Source organism: Aquarana catesbeiana, linkage group LG06, assembly GCF_042186555.1.
Source record: "Aquarana catesbeiana isolate 2022-GZ linkage group LG06, ASM4218655v1, whole genome shotgun sequence".
In the NCBI taxonomy this organism is placed as follows: domain Eukaryota; kingdom Metazoa; phylum Chordata; class Amphibia; order Anura; family Ranidae; genus Aquarana; species Aquarana catesbeiana.
This window is the reverse complement of record NC_133329.1, coordinates 316,435,420-316,452,345: the sequence shown is the minus strand read 5'-3', so window position 1 is coordinate 316,452,345 and position 16,926 is coordinate 316,435,420. Positions and strand designations below refer to the sequence as shown.

Sequence of the window (16,926 nt, the reverse complement as noted above, 5' to 3'; positions counted from 1 at the left end):
ATAAATCTAGGTGGGCCACAACTTTCAGAATGCATGATGGGATTTGTAGTTCAACGAAGCCTGTGGATCTCTGTCTCTCTATTTGCTGTATTGCTGTAGTGATTTTTTTGCTAAGTAATGAAAAGACAGGATAAATTACCACCTATGTGATGTTTGACCTGGTCCCACCACTGTCTTAAAACAGTTCTGGTGCTAACTTAACCTTGCCCAATTCTACAATCATTTGATTTTAGATAGCCTGGAGCTTTTGAGATTTACAGGCAGTTGTAACTACTTTGGCTGTCTTATACAGGGCTGTACATTACATGTGTGTGACTATAAGCTGATCATTATCATATCTGTGTAAGATGAGCAGAGTATTTACTTTACTTGGCAGTGTTCAAACTGTTACATAACAAAACACAACACTTGCATTTGTACATGGATTTTTTAGATTTTATTTTAATTATTGTTTTTGCATTATTTTTATTAAATGTTGCAGATTGAAAAACGTATATTCATATCATTTGGCCAGTAATTACAGTAGAATAGACATCAAGTTTAATAAAGTATTTTGAACTATAGGTTAGTAGCTTAGGAAATGTGATGTGTTTTCAATACTGATGTGACTTTCATGGCCTATTTGCATACTTTTCATCCTGCAAAAGAAGAGAGGAATATAGGTTAGAGCATATTATAGAATGGTACATAGGAATAATCAGCTACATCCTTGGTTACTTACCGTAGCAGTAGGATCACAGGCCTGCACAGGGGGTGTGACAAGGGTGCATGGGCACACCCTAATTACCCAGTGCGGCGCAGATTTCCCCTGCTGATATTTCACAAAGTTTCTAAAAATTTTTTTTAGAAATAATAATATATAACTAAAATTGTAAAAAAGAATACAAAATAAAAATAAAAAACTACTGTCCACTGCCTTACTGACGCCAACCTCTGCTCTACTGACACATCCACTACCGTACTACATTTTAAAATGTTTACATTTATTTAGAGTGTGTGTGTACGCATGTGTGTTTGAGTTTTGGGGTGTACACCCTAATGCAATAGGCTGCGCACACCTATGCGTTAGATGAAATAAAATTGCAAAGATATTGTAAAAAGAATACATTCACTCAAAATGTGTTTTTCAGTTTTGCATAAATGCCATTTAATATACAGTGACCTCTTTCTGGGAGCTAGATATATAGTATGCACACAAGTTCTACCAATTTATCACATGCTTCAAAAGTGGTCTCATCCATCCTCTTGCTTTTTTCTATCTTTTGTGGATAATTTAACTGCTGTAGCAGGAGTAGTAAAACTCAGTCTAGCAGTCAAAACCTTCATGAGATACAATCCATTGGATAATTACCCAACCTGGGACCATCCTTTGCTAAAAATATCAGTTTTGTGAGAACTGACCTCTAATTATTATGTATGTGACCCCTGATCTGCAGCTGCCCCAGTCCACAGCGTTGCTCTGTTTGGCATCCCGAACCAGGGTACTACTGACACTGTTACCATTGCTGCCTCGCACCTTCTTTTCCCAGACAGTACAGTTACAATACAATTCAATACAGGAGGAATCAGAGGGCCCTGTTCACTAGAGCTTACAATGTCAGAGGGAGGGTCAAGAGATACAAAAGGTAATAACTGTGGGGGATGAGCTGAAGGAGAAAATAAAAGTACAGTTAGGTGAGGACAGGATAGGCTTCTCTGAAGAGAAGGGTTTTTAGGGATTGTCTAAAGTAGACAGAATAGGATAAAGTTGGACAGATTAGGTTAAAGAGTTCCATAAGATGGGAGTGGCTCAGGAAAAGTCCTGGAGGCGAGCATAGGAGGAGGTAACAAGTAAGCTAGAGAGCAGGAGGTCTTGAGAGGAACAAAAAAAAAGGATTTGGTTGGTATTTTGAGATTAGGTTAGTGATGTAGCTGGGGGCCAAGTTGTGGATGGCTTTGTAAGTAGTTGTTAGTATTTTAAATATATAGCATTAGAGGAGTAGCATAGACTGAACAGTTGGTAAGATGGATGAATCTAGCATCAATATTCATGATGGACTTTAGAAGGGATAGCCTATGTAAAGGTAATATTAATCACATTAAATCAATGTAACATATTCTTCAGTATACTGAGGAGCAGAGATACTTGCATGGCTCATTGCTCTAGCTGAGTCCAGCTGACAGCCCAAAGTCTCATAATGAAAGCAGAGCTGCTGCATGAACGTCTTCTCTCCTCTGCAACACTACCCAGGCTCAGTACTCTGCCCTACGTGTTACGTCAGCAACTTTATCAGGCTTTTTCTGGACGAATACAATACTGATCATAGAGGAAGATTGATTTATTGGATTTTCTTTATTGTCTTTTGTCAGAAAGCCATATATTTTATGGATTTGCATGTTAAGTTTTGTTAGTACATTTGTTTCTATCTCAAATTACTTGGCACATGTTAATTATTTTGGCACATGCTGATCATTTTGGCACATGTTGGTGATTTACAACTAGGGATATTTATTTTTATGTGAGTATATAAGTTTTTTTTGGACTTTGTGTTCTGCAGCTTTCTAGCAGTTATTAATAATGGTGAGAGTGAGATTTATTAGTTATGATTGAAATTGCCATTTTGTCTATGCTATACATAAAGCCATTTGAGTTTCTTTTCTTTTTTTTTTTTTTTGGTTTTGGACTGGGAAAATCAGCTGTTTTCACTGTGTCCATGGCTACCTATTATCACCATGCTATATAACATTTGTTTTATTAATCAGTATATGAACTTACATTCCTTTTCCTGTGTTACCACCAGCGACGTCTGTGGTGGTGGCCGTAGTTGTTGTAGCCGTAGCCATAGCCTCCATTATAGCCTCCATAATAGCGTCCCCAAGGACCATAACCATATCTAGGATATGAACTGCCAACGAGAGCAATCCCTGGCTGTACGTAGATATTGGGCCCGTAATTCCCACCACGATTGTAAAAACCACCGCTATATCCACCAGCCCCTATTCCAATATAGCCTCCTGTAAAAGAAAGGAAAAATCAGAATCACAGTTACTGAAATGTTCCTTTATAATATATTTTATATGTAACCTTATGTAATGAACTTCAGAGAGAAATATAAGACACAAATGAAGGCAACTCTTAACTATTAATACATCATTAAGTGCATTTCTTTAAATGCAATCAGTGTAAATATCTGAGAAGAGAGCAATTAAAAATCACATTTTGACTTCTTTTTTACATTACAAGGCATGGTCTGCCTCCTACATACAGATAAAATGTTTGATATTCTTTAGATTTAAGGCATACGGTCTCCTAGGCCAGTCAGGGTTGGGCAAAGCCAATTACTCCATGCAGCAATATATGCTGAGAAAGTGTCTTGGTGACCAGAGAGAATTTATACCTTACCACTCCCATGACCCTTCTCATTACACACAATAAGGCCAATGGCACACAGGCCGTCTATCTGCAGGGCGTCCCTCCCAGCATGTTAGAACGCCCGAGAAGCACAGGTGCAGCCTTCAACCCCACTTCAGACAGCCTGTCTAAGTCTTTGGCAAGCTGCGATTAGAAGGGGCTGAGCGCTATACCAAGTGGTTGTAAACGCTATTTCCTTTGTGTCTGTGGCAGAAAAGTCAAGTGATGTGCTAAGTATTGTAACTGAAACTTATGATTAGGTTGATTAATAGATGAAATATGTGGCCAGCATTGAGATGATATGCCTGACACTACCACTGACCACATATAAAGATCATAGTCACTTGAGTCATGCATTTCTATTATCATTTGTCCTTTCCCATACTCCCATATAAAAAAGATGTTTGATTTCCCATCACTACTGAAGAAAAAAAAAAGACAAATGCATATTATGACTGCATATCAAAACTGTATAAGAGTTTATTTTTAGCAATTTAGTGAGATTAAAAAAAATAAATGTAACCCCTTTTTCCTCCAGCTAAGTATATTATTCCAATAATAATACTCAAAAATACATTTGATCCAGAAATTCTAAATGCATTTGGTTACTTAGGCCCCTTTCACACTGGGGCGGTTTGCAGGCGCTATTGCGCTAAAAATAGCGCATGCAAACCGACCCTCTACGCTGCTGTCTCTTCAGTGTGAAAGCCCCGAGGGCTTTCACACTGGATCGGTGTGCTGGCAGGACGGGAAAAAAAGTCCTGCTAGCAGCATCTTCAGAGTGGTGAATGGGCGCTTTGCGGTGGTTTTTAACTCTTTCTCGGCCGCTAGCGGGGGGGGTAAAACTGCCCCGCTATCGGCTGAATACCGATGGTAAAGCGACACTAACAATAGCGGTGCTTTACCGCCGACGCCGCCCCCACCCCAGTGTGAAAGGGGCCTAATATTACAATACCGATGTCCTTGATTATAAAAAATGTTCTACTTAGCCCAAAAAAGACACATACTAATTAATTCAAGTATTAAAAAATGAAATGGCAAAAGTATAATTTCAGTTTGAAAGTTATTGTAGGAAGTTACTAACCCAAACCGAAGAAAGACATGATGTTGGATCTGAAAAATAAACAGAGACACGCAGTTAAAACTTTATACTTATCAAGCAAAAAAAAAAAAGGGTTAAACCTTTATCTCTTATTAGGCCTGCCAACACGTTTCCCACAATTTTCAAATACTAGTTTTAATATATATGTACTCTTGGACTTTTACATGCTATGACGTTTGAGGATGTTGTGACTTTCAGCTGCAGTACAATGTGCCAAGTACACTATACTGCAGAGCAGCAAGGGCACTTGTGAATATACAAACCCTTTTTATAGATAATGATGCAAAAAGTAAAAGAAAATTTAAAAAATAAAGGAATTTGTAAATACAAATATATAAGCTACCATTTGCTGCTTTTTTTGAAAGTGCTGATGAGTTTATATAAAGTTCTAAGTACTGTCTAAACAATTAACTTGAATTTACTTTAGACCGCATGTTAAAAGATTGAAACTAGTGACAAACCCTAAAAGTTCACTATTTCCTACACAAACTATTACTTTGTAATTTAAGGTACCAAAAACTGTAGATGTCAAGAAAGGCATATACTGATCTCTACACGATATACATGGTCCGGATCAATTATAATATCTAATTCTATTTAAAGTGATTGTAACAATTACCTTGTAAAACAACCCATTCATTTGTAAATTGAAATGAAAAGGCAAAATATTTGTGTATAAATATACGAAAAACATTAAAAATATGTTGTTTTCCTTTTTTTTATAAGTGATCACATTACCTCTGATCCCTCTGTTCTCGGCTGCATAGGAGTGGGGGGGAGGAGAAGCAGCAGTACATTGAACTTTCTCGTGAATGGCTGTGCAGAGGAGGCGTGTCAGAACAAGTCTGATCATTGGAGGAGAGCACACTGAGTTCTGAGCATAGCTAGAGAACTGAACACACTGTGTTCTCCTGCTTAGTGTGGTCAGTTTTTTTATAGGTACAACATAGAATCATTAATGCAAAATAGGGTCACAATGGCAAAGAGCATGCATGCACTGCTGATAAATTTAAAAAAATGATAATAATAGCTGCACAAACAGGGACTTTACACCAATGTCTCTTTGGCTCAATCAGGGTAACATGTGGCACTGGCATCATAGCATAGTCTCTATAAGACTTTATAACAACAGAGAGACAAGCTGAGATTCATTACTTCAGTAGAAAACAACAATGTGCAATTATTCTCATTGACAGCATTTCACATCTCTGGTAACACAGGCTGAAGGCATCCAGGCTAAAGGATGAAGCGCCACCCTACTGGAACTGGAGTACTCTGATAGCAATTGGGGAAGGAGTGGCTTCACGCAGTAGCTGGGTCTTCTGGAGAAGCTGCGTGCTATTAGACGCCGACCTGGCATCCCACACACTGACCACCATGCAGATCACTTCTCCAGCTACCTCTGCCTCATCAGGTGAATCCTTCCTGAGCTTCTAAGGGAGGGAAACAGAAAAACCTTCCCTGGGCATGTCCAAGAACCCAGGGAGTTATGAGAAATGGAGTTAAAGGGACCTGTGCCTTTATCTGAGCATGGGGTGTAAATGGATACCCCACTACAGTATTACTTATTAGAAATACTCATCAAAAAAGTTCCATGAGTAAGCAATGAAAAGTAAAGGGTTTAGTTGAAACATCAAAAATTCTAACTGCCATTTGTGGTACAATGTATAAATAAAGTTTAATTCAGTTTTGACAATCTTTGCTTCCTAATCTCAGTTTCTTAATCAGGTGGAGGGACAAAATATATTTTAAGTTAAACTCTTAAAAAATCTTAATCTGAAAAAGACAGATGGTTAAAAGAGCGTAGTGAATTAATATTACCCAAACAGAAAATACTGTATATTTCCACATTCGTGTGTCTTTTTTCAACCTGAATAACTATGTAACTATTATAAAAATATTGACACCGGGACAGTAAAGTGCATGAAAAACGGGGCTCTAGAGAGGAGTAAAAACTATACAGGGGTTCTAATCCTTTACCGTTCTATCCAATACAGGCTAGGTATCCATCTTAAAATGGTATCCTCTACAAAGACTGACAAATATCAAACATGACTTACGTACCAGAAACCTGCTCCTTGATGTAGAATAAACTCAATTATTATCCACAGAAAATCAGCTGCTTTTATATCAATATTAAGACAGGGAGGAGACAGTAAGCTGCAACGGGCGTGACTAACTATTTTTGTCATTGTTATTCCATATTCCATTCCATAATCTGTAGTTATTTGCAACCAGCCCAATTCCATCCCCAATTTAAATGACACTGCATTTCTAAAGCTTGAGACACCATTTAATTAACACAATAATTACAACAAGGAAACACGTGACATTTTTAGAATAATGCCAGTAACAATCACCTGGAGAAAAATCCTAAAGCATAAAAATTCACTTTACCGGAGCATCAGTAAACCCGGAAACCATCTGGTGCGGCAGAAAGATGAGTAAGGGCAAGATGGCCCCCACTCATCTCTATGCCCTTGGAGGACCAGAGCGACCTCCAATGTCACGTCCGGTTCTTGGTTTTTTACCCCAGATTTCCCAATAAAAAAGGACCTGTCATGCTTATTTCTATTACAAGGGATGTTTACATTTCCTGTAATATGAATAAATGTGATAAAAAAATGTAAATAAAGAGACAGTGTAAATATAAAAAGCAAAAAGTAATATAACTAAGAGAAAAAAAATTCTAAAGCACCCATCCTTCCGTGCTCTCATGCAGAAGCGAACGCAGACGTAAGTCACACCCACATTTGTAAATGGTGTTCAAACCACACATGTGAGGTTTCGCCGTGATCGTTAGAGCGAAGGCAATAATTATAGTTTCAAGTAACTTGCTGACCAGGCCTTTGCTGGAACTTTTTGTTTACAAGTTTAAATTAGTATTTTTTGCTAGAAAATGACTTAGAACCCCCAAGCATTATATATATATTTTTTTAGCAGAGACCTTAGAGAAATGGCGGTCATTGTAATATTTGCGCAGCAATCTTCCAAATGCAATTGTTTTTTTAAATACAGTTTTTTTAATTAAAAAAACAAAAACACTAAAGTTAGCCCAATTTTTTTGTATAATGTGAAAGATGATGTTACGCAGAGTAAATAGATACCTAACATGTCATGCTTTAAAACTGCCTACGCTTGTGGAATTGCGACAAACTATGGTACTTAAAAATCTCCATAGGCGATGCTTTAAAAAATATTTTACAGGTTACCTGTTTAGAGTTATGCCCCGTACACACGGTCGGATTTTCCGACAGAAAATGTGCGATCGGAGTGTGTTGTCGGAAATTCCGACCGTGTGTGGGCTCCATCGGACATTTTCTATCGGATTTTCCGACACACAAAGTTTGAGAGCAGGCTATAAAATTTTCCGACAACAAAATCCGATCACATCAATTCCGACCGTGTGTGGCCAGTTCTGACGCACAAAGTGCCACGCATGCTCAGAAGAAATTCCGAGACGGAACAGCTCGGTCTGGTAAAATTAGCGTTCGGAATGGATACAGCACTTTCGTCACGCTGCAATGTTTTAAATTGTTTAATACAGCGCACTCTCTTCTTCTTTATAATGTGAGAAGAATGAAGTTGTTTTGCTGCTCATATTCACACAGACTTCTCACAAACTTCTTTCTTTATTTTTTTATCCAGATTTCCTCAATATATTTTGATTTGTCACATCTGACCACATTTCTTTTTTGTTGTTTTATTTTTGTTTTGTATTTTTTTCAAGGCTGATTTTTTTTTAGTTTTGTTTTGTATTTTTTTCAAGGCTGATTTTTTTTTTTTTTGGGTTTGTATTTTTTTCAAGGCTGATGTTTTTTTTTGTTTTTTGGGTTTTACTCCATAATATTTTTGTGTGTGTTTTGTGTGTCAAGTTACCACAACACCATTATTATATTGTATTATTTAATCTCAAGGAGATTGTTTGGTGTTGGTGTCCCTTTTTAATTTCACATTGTATTTTTGAAATGTATCTGCCTCCTCACCAACAAACTGTCCTTTTTGAAGGAAAACACACATAGGCGAGTATAATTGAAACAAAAATTCCTTTATTAAGGGCTCAGAACCAAACAAAGAGGGAGGCAGAAATTGGCGAAGCCTTTGGCCCCCAGGGCACACATCAATTATTTTCCAGCAAAATTGGTGGCCTGAGGAGTCCATATCTAAGGGAGTGCAGTCTGGTCCAGAAGTCCCAGAGATCCGGAAAGCAGCAGATGACATCTGTGTTCCCAGGCTGTGGTCATACAAGAGACTGCATCTTTTGCCAGACCAGACTGAACCCAGGTCATCACTCTCTGGTCTTCCTTCCACACTTCCTTCCACGCTGTGGCTGTGGTGGTGGAGTTGTGGCAGGAGGAGGAGGAGGAGGGGGATGGGCCAACTCACTCAGGTGGGTATTGGGTGTGATTTCGCCACTCACCCCCTTAATTAAGACTTTATAAAGAAGGTCCTCACACAGCTTGCGTTGACCGTCCTGCATGCCCTGCAGTTTGGTGGCAGCCATGCACGCAAAGGCCTCTTCAGGAGTGGGTAAGGCTCTGAGGGACGCAGAAGCCTCCTGAATGAGCCTGAGCGCTGAATCCTGAACGTGACTCCCCTTCCTGGGTCTTTTGTTTGGAAGGCGGAGGGGAGGAACCTGCGATTCGGTCAGGCTCTGACTGGGTCCAGGCTTCTCCTGGCTGCCACTAACCCCCGCCTCCTCCTGGCTGCCACATTCCACAGCCTCCTCCTGTGTGCCACATTCCACAGCCTCGTCCTGGCTGAGGTCTTCCTGTGTATGAAAAAGGGACATAGTTTTAGTTTTTTATTCATCAATCACACACAATTTTCATCTCATGACTGTTGCAAATTGAATGTTAACAAATATAACAGACTATCCTTCTGAGCCCAGCATTTTTCATTCTTGTCCCAATTATTTTTGCCCACTACTGTCTATTGATATGTAAAAAACTTTATTAAATCAGCAATTAGTGATCAATAATAACATCTAGTAAAGATCATTTCTTTATTGACCAGAAATCTGTAGAAGAATGCTATACCTGGCTCAAGCTGGGCTCCTCCACTTCTTCCTGGCTGGAAGTCCCAGGTTGGACATCGGAAGCCTCAGCTGGGGTGGAAGATAGGGTGGAAGGAAGAGTGGAAGGAAGAGTGGAGAGGGATTCCCTGACTTCAGTCTGGTCTGACAGAAATCGCAGTCTCTCATAGTACCACAGCCTGGGGACATAAACGTCATCTGCTGCAGCTCTGGATCTCTGGGAATCTGTGACCTTCTTGTGCTCCCTAAGATAAGTGCTCCTCAGGCCAACAATTTTGGCTTTTAAATAGGGGATGGTTGCTGTGGGGACCACCGGCTTCACCAACTCCAGCTGTTTCTCCAGCGCTGTCTGCCTCTTTTGTTTATTATTGTAATTTGGATGTTTCACCTGCCACAGACAGGGCAGCTCCCTGTACTTGTCTATGAACAGGGGGAGGAAATTGTGGTCTTTGAAGCCATCCATTTTATCTGCAAGACACAACACAAGACAAACCCTAATGTCAGGCAAAACTCTCCTAATCTTGTTACAATATAGGCCTCAATCTAAAAGCAGTATAGGCCCAAGTTTAGATCTTACCTTCGTTATCACAATCCGCGCCTCCGATACTCCTTCCTCCGCTCACAGATCGTACGTACTACGCACTTGTGTTACGCTTTATAGACACTGCGCATGCGTGTAACTCCGCCTGCCCCGACGTTCTTTCTAGTCTATTCCCCGCCCCTTCTCGTTTGGCGCAGTGGGGGAAGAGCACATGGCGGAGACAGAGCAGGTACGTGTTAATTACAGCAACAAGGAGGAGGGGGAGGAAAGCCCGGAGCCTGAAACGTCCCGATCCAGAATGAGAAGATTTAAGGCATCGAATATGTCCTTTGGGGAGATGTTGGAGATGGTCGACATCCTGAAGAGGGCCGACTATGACGGGAAGTATGGACCTTACCCCAACCCCAATGTCAGAAAGGTCAAGATCATGGCGAAAGTAGTCAAGAGTCTGCACCGGAATTTCGGGTACGATGATCAAAAGATCAGCTCAGGAAGCGGTGGCCGGACCTGAAATTAAGAGAGCACGAGCAGTACAGAAAGATCTGGAGAGTGCTGCAAAAAAGTAAGTAGTTGTCCTGTGTTCCTATAGTTTATGTTTATTACGTTCGTGCTGCTCCATGTGCTTTTCTTAACTGTTATCCAGTTTCAAAAGGCAACTTTCATGTTCATCGGCACATTATTCATTCGTATAAAACATTGTTCGTTCGGCCTAGAAAACACCATTGTTTTGGCCATATGCATTTGGCAAGATTTTTTATGGCCTACTTGTCTGAAAAGAATTTGGTTGTCTAGATGGGTTTGTCACTAGAATGAAATGCAAACTAGATTTTGTGTAAGGAGAGGACACTCAGCAGTTTTCACATCTGGACGCTGGAGCACTAGTGTGGGACACAAGAACACCCTTTTTATTAGGGGGTCCCACACAGGTGCTCCAGTGTATACTATAGGGGTGTCTCCATCTGTGAAGCTTGTACAAAACAGGTAAAGTATTGAAGCTTGACAAAGGACAATAAAAATTTTACATCTTGGAACTCTGCCAAAATAGCTAATTGTACCCCACTTCCAAACAATGTTTCATATTCCTATTTCTGCCATCAAATATCTGTGTGCTAAGTATACCTATTTTTTTTATCATAGGGGATCAAAGACTCGGAGGACACCCCTCATACGAGGAGACCACAGACCCCCCACCTCTGGAAGAAGGGGAAATCCACCCAAGCCAAGCAGAGCAGGAGGAGGAAGACGTTGTGGAAATTGTCACCACATCAGGTGAGTGTCTGCGACCACAGGCTCAGATAAGAGATGGATGCCGGCATATTTATAATACATGGTGTGTTTTTGTTTCTATCTTTTTAGGTGATCGTGATGTTGTGGATCCAGGGCATTTCACCTCGGAAAGTGCACAGATCCTGATCGGGGAGATCATGGAGTGTAATAGGAAAACATCCTGAAAAACATCAATGTTGTTCAACAAAAAATGAAGAACATCACTGATGTTTTTGGGAGAGTTTAAAACCCCTCCAAATTCCTTTGCTTTTTTGTGTGCTAAAAATTATTGACATTTTTTGACAAATTGCCGAAAAGCCAAATTTTGAAGATGCACACAGTGTGTCAACATGTGCTATCTGCCATCACGGGAGATCAATGTAGGCGTTTTGGGGGTGCAACCCCTTCCTCAATAATAAAGTAGCTGTGAGGAAGGGGTTGCACCCCCAAAACACGTCCCTTGATCCCCCCATGATGGCAGCTAGCACATGTTGACATTCTGAAATTTGTGTGCATCTTGAAAATTTGGCTTTTCCTGGGGTGACTTCACCCCATCTGAACGCAATATCAAATACAGTTTGTAAATACTCATGTCTGATATTGCCCTTAAGTTCTACCAAATGTGAACTTTGTAAATGGACATTTCGTGGAAATCTTAAATGGACATTTCTACTTTTTCTAATGTGACCCCAAAAATTGTTATACAACAAACATGTTGGTTTGTTTTAAAAACCTTTTACAAATGCACATGTGATTGTGCTGGTATTAAAAAGATTGATAATCAAGAATGTGTGGATTATTGTTTCAACGCTCCAACACTTTTGTGGTGCTCTAATTGGTGTTTTCTGTGACAATGGGGGTTATTTCCTAAGGGCCAGTCCACTTTGCACTACAAGTGCAGTTTCAAGTGCACTTGTAGTGCAAAGTGTCTTTGCCTTTAGTAAATAACACCCAACAGTGCTTTGTAATGTTACACAATCACGCCATTTTCAGAACTCATCACATTTCTGTCAGGGTCAGCTAAAAGAAACACAAGCAGTAAATGTCACCAAAGATTTGAGTAGTTTTTTTTTTTTATTTGAAAAAGGTTTCAGACATTGTCTGGCATATTGATAGCCCCCCTACCCGCAAAGAATTCAAGGTATCTTAGTCGGACATCACGGACACTCAGGGGGGGCAAGCCAGGACGGCCACTTTCAAGCGCCATCAGGGTTGGTTCATTTTGAATTCCAGCCTCAGGCCCAACTGAGCCAGCATAGTTGGCAGAATGTTGCCGTAAAAAGTTGTGTAGAACACAGCACGCCAGTATGATGTGATTCAGTTTGTACTCCGCCATATGTATGGGTGTAAGAAATAGGCGGAACCGGCTGGCCATGATTCCAAACGTGTTCTCCACCACTCTTCTGGCTCTGGCCAGCCGGTAATTAAAAACCCTCTGGTCCAGGGTGAGGGTCCTCATCGGGAATAGCCGCATAAGATGGTCCCCCAGCGCAAACGCTTCATCCGCTACGAAGACGAATGGGAGTCCTTCCACTTTGTCTTCTGGAGGTGGCAAGTCCAAGCTGCCATTCTGGAGACGCCTGTAGAACTCCGTCTGGGTGATGACTCCACCATCGGACATCCGGCCATTCTTCCCCACGTCCACATACAGGAACTCATAAGTAGCCGACACCACCGCCAACATCACAATACTATTGAAACCCTTGTAATTATAATAGTATGACCCCGAGTTGGGTGGTGGGATGATGTGGACGTGTTTCCCATCAATTGCCCCTCCGCAGTTAGGAAAGTCCCACCGCTGGGCAAAGTGGGAGGCCACGGTCTGCTATTCCTGTGGCGTGGGAGGAAACTGTAGAGTCAAACAAAAGAAAAAATTTAGTCATTTTGCACATAAACAGGGAAAGCTGATTAGACACAAACATTCTTGGCCAACATTAAGATAACATTTATTTGAGGGAGTTTTTAAAGACCAAAGTATAAGGTACAGCTATCAGATTCCCCCCCCCCCCCTCATGTGCCATTTCTAACATTATAGTGGGGGGGGGGACTCTTGGACAGGTATCCCTCTCCACTTCATTGAGAGATGAATGCCTAAATAATGGGTATTACTTTGAACAGCCCCTCCTTAGTTACACTATTGACAGCCCACTGGACAGGTAAGAAGTGCCATAATACAAAGATATAAATACACACTGTACACATTTGAGCACAGTTGGAAATTCTGCTATTACCTATCAAGATAATAATAGTATACAGAAACTTGAAACAGTACCATTTGAAAGTATACAGGCAGGCCCTTGCACTACATGCTTTTGGGAATTCATCCATACATCTGACCACAAAAGAGATGGGTATAGTGTGTATGGGTTTGACAAAGTCAGCAGATAGATGATTGAGGATAGATAGAGAATTGTTATCAGCTGACTTAGCAGTTGGGAGGGAGGGTTCAAAATGATTTGGGGACCCCCAAAAAAAGCCTCTGCCTGAATTTAAAGCACAAATCACATTTTTAAACATTTTAGGGGGGATTTAGGGTAAAGCACTACTATGGAGCTGATAAAATACATTGCTAAGTGACTACACGAGGTGAATATAGGGCCAGGAGACCATGCTGGGGAGGTAAGTGAAGGCAAATATGTATGAAGGAGAAAAAAAATAATGACATAAAAATCCAGCATGCATGCTGGAAACATTATATACAATAAAATGTGATATTAAAGGATAAATCTTACCTTAATATACTCCTTCTGCAGGACCTGGATGATGGCAGAACAGGTCTCTGGGATAATGATCTCCAGAGCCTGGGGAGAGATGCCTGTCGAGAACTTCAAGTCCTGCAGACTTCTCCCCGTCGCCAAGTACCGCAGGGTGGCGACTAGCCTCTGCTCCGGAGTGATGGCTTGCCTCATGCAGGTATCCTGCCTGCTGATATAGGGGGTCAGCAAAGCCAACAAACGGTGAAATACGGGGTCCGTCATCTGGAGAAAGTTCCTGAAATCATCAGGATTATTCTCACGGATCTCACGGAGCAAAGGCATATGACAGAACTGGTCATGCTGGAGCAACCAATTCTTGTTCCATGAACTCCTCCCCACCCTGTTCATGGACTGGACTTGTGTCAATGTCAGGACCCCAACACCAAGCCCCCGCACAGCACGAACTCTACGAGGGGTACGTATACGCAACATGGCTAGAAAACGGTCGGCTGCTCAGAATGAAGTAACAGAACGCACGGAAGAACAGCAAGGCCTGTGAAGAACAACCTGAAAAACAGTAACGAATGAACAAGAACAGAATGACAAGAGTCACGCGTCACTTGCTGCACGCACTGAAGAGCAGATACAAACCCACAAGCACAAACTGAACAGCAGAAAACGATCTGAAAACCACGAGTCTGAAAAAGCGTGAATCGTCTCTCACCAGACTTTTACTAACACAAGATTAGCAAAAGGAGCCCAAAGTGTGCCGCGCTTGGTTCTGAAATGGCCTTTTCTAGTCTCGTTGTACGTGGTGTACCTCACCGCGTTCTTGGCGAGCGGAAATTCCGACAACTTCAGTACACGCTTCCGACCGTGTGTAGGCAAAACAAGTTTGAGCCAACATCCGTCTGAAAAAATCCATGGATTTTGTTGTCGGAATGTCCGATCAATGTCCGATCGTGTGTACGAGGCATTACAGGGGAGGTCTAGCACTAGAATTATTGCTCTAATTATCACGTGGTGATCATGTTTGATTTGAACACCGTTAACATATGTGGGCGCAACTTACATATGCAATCGCTTCTGCACGCGAGCACGGAGGGATGGGGCACTTTCAATGTTTTTTTTATTAATATTTTGCTTTTTATTTTTTTATATTTACACTGTCCCTTTAGTTTTTTCTCACTTTTATTCATATTACAAGGAATGTAAATATCCCTTGTAATAAAAAAAGTATGACAGGCCCTCTTTATTAGGAGATCTGGGGTCAAAAAGACCCCATATCTCTCATTTACTTTTAAAAGCAAAAAAAATAAAATAAAAATCCTGTCTATCTGCCCGAGAACCAGAAGTGACATCAGAGGTCGCTCCAGTCCTCCAGAAGCATAAAGCTGAGTGGGGGCTATCTTGCCCTCACTCGACTTCCCGCCTATCCATGGCCTGCACCGGATCATTTCCGGGTTTACCAACTGCTCTGGTAAGCTTGGAAACGAACAGGAAGCACCTCTCCCTTAACCTAAAAAAGTAAATAATGACACCGGGGTTATGGCAGCTAGCTGCTGCCATAAAACCGGTATTGAAAGCGGACCTACTGTAATTTTTTCAACTTTTAAATCTTCTGCCCTTGTTGTTTTGACATTGGATAGTATATACCTTATGTCTGCCAGTAAATACCTTATGCAGCCCACTTCCTGTTTCTTGTCTGGTCATTAGCCTGGGCTTATGACATCATGCACAGCTCTCTCACTCTTGTGAGGATTTGCCAGGAAGGGAGGAAGGATGAGTCATAAGAGGGCCAATGAAAGCTGCAGGGCTGCAGAGCCAGAGGTGTGCCTCTGTGTGTCTGTGTAAATCCAGGCAGTGAACAGGCAGCAGCTTCAGCTGCCCACAGTTAAAATGGCTGCAGCCAGACTCAGTGGAGGGAGATTTCTGCAGCATATTTGGCAAGTACAGAATCACAGTAGATATAAAATAATATGCAAAATATGTCTAAATAGACACAGGGAGCTGTAACTCGGCTCGGGTGCCCCCATAGCAAGCTGCTTGCTGTGGGGGCACTCGACAGGAGGGAGGGGCCAGGAGCACAGAAGAGGGACCCAAGAAGAGGAGGATCGGGGCTGCTCTGTGTAAATCCACTGCAACAGAGCAGTTAAGTATAACATGTTTGTTATTTTAATAGAACAAAAAAATAGAAAAAAAAACAAGACTTCACAATCACTTTAAGAGGATTTTTCTAGCTGTAAAAACACTTATCACAGTTTTTGAGCCATAAGCTTTTGTGGGAGTATAGTTTTTCTAAAAAAAAAACTGACAAATGCTACAGCTAAAAAACACTGAAAACCGCTACTGCAAAAACACTACAAAACTCATTCTACAGCTACAGCTTTCTACAGCTAAGGCTACTGGTGTTTTATAACTTCCAGTGTGCATGAAACCTTATACTTGCAGCTATATCCTAAGTCATGACTGAAGCACATAGGCCTAGGAAAGACCGACTATTACCATAAGGTCAAACCACTTGCCCCTTCCCAGTACAAGAAAACCACACAACCATTAAGTTGGAAAAGGGCAACGCCACAGCTTTATTTAAATTCCAACACAGAACATGTAAACACTTTTAACCAATGCCAGTGACAGTTGTACTGTGAGCACATTTTAACATTAACTAGTCAAATTCCAAAGGAGGCCTGTCCTTACCATAAGTGTTGGACAGACAGACTAACTCCAACTTCCAACCAAGGGCATAGCCCATTACACTAAGTTTAAATGCTGGCAAGGTCAGAAAAATGCTGCTAAAGCTGTGACAGACCATCAAAAGGGTGGGAGGCTGGGCAGCTCTTCAAGCCACGTGTTTTCCAAAAGACTCAGAATTCCCTGTTGCAGAACTTTAAT

General features: G+C 41.2%; 1 long non-coding RNA gene across 1 annotated transcript; it reads right to left on the bottom strand.

Moving 5' to 3' along the window:
* Positions 1–413: 413 nt before the first annotated feature.
* On the bottom strand, positions 414–6,679 carry LOC141146915 (uncharacterized). The gene is made up of 4 exons (XR_012244999.1): positions 6,558–6,679; positions 4,476–4,504; positions 2,756–2,994; positions 414–638 (listed from the first exon to the last, which is right to left on the bottom strand). It is a non-coding gene; the product is annotated as an uncharacterized lncRNA (long non-coding RNA).
* Positions 6,680–16,926: the final 10,247 nt, after the last annotated feature.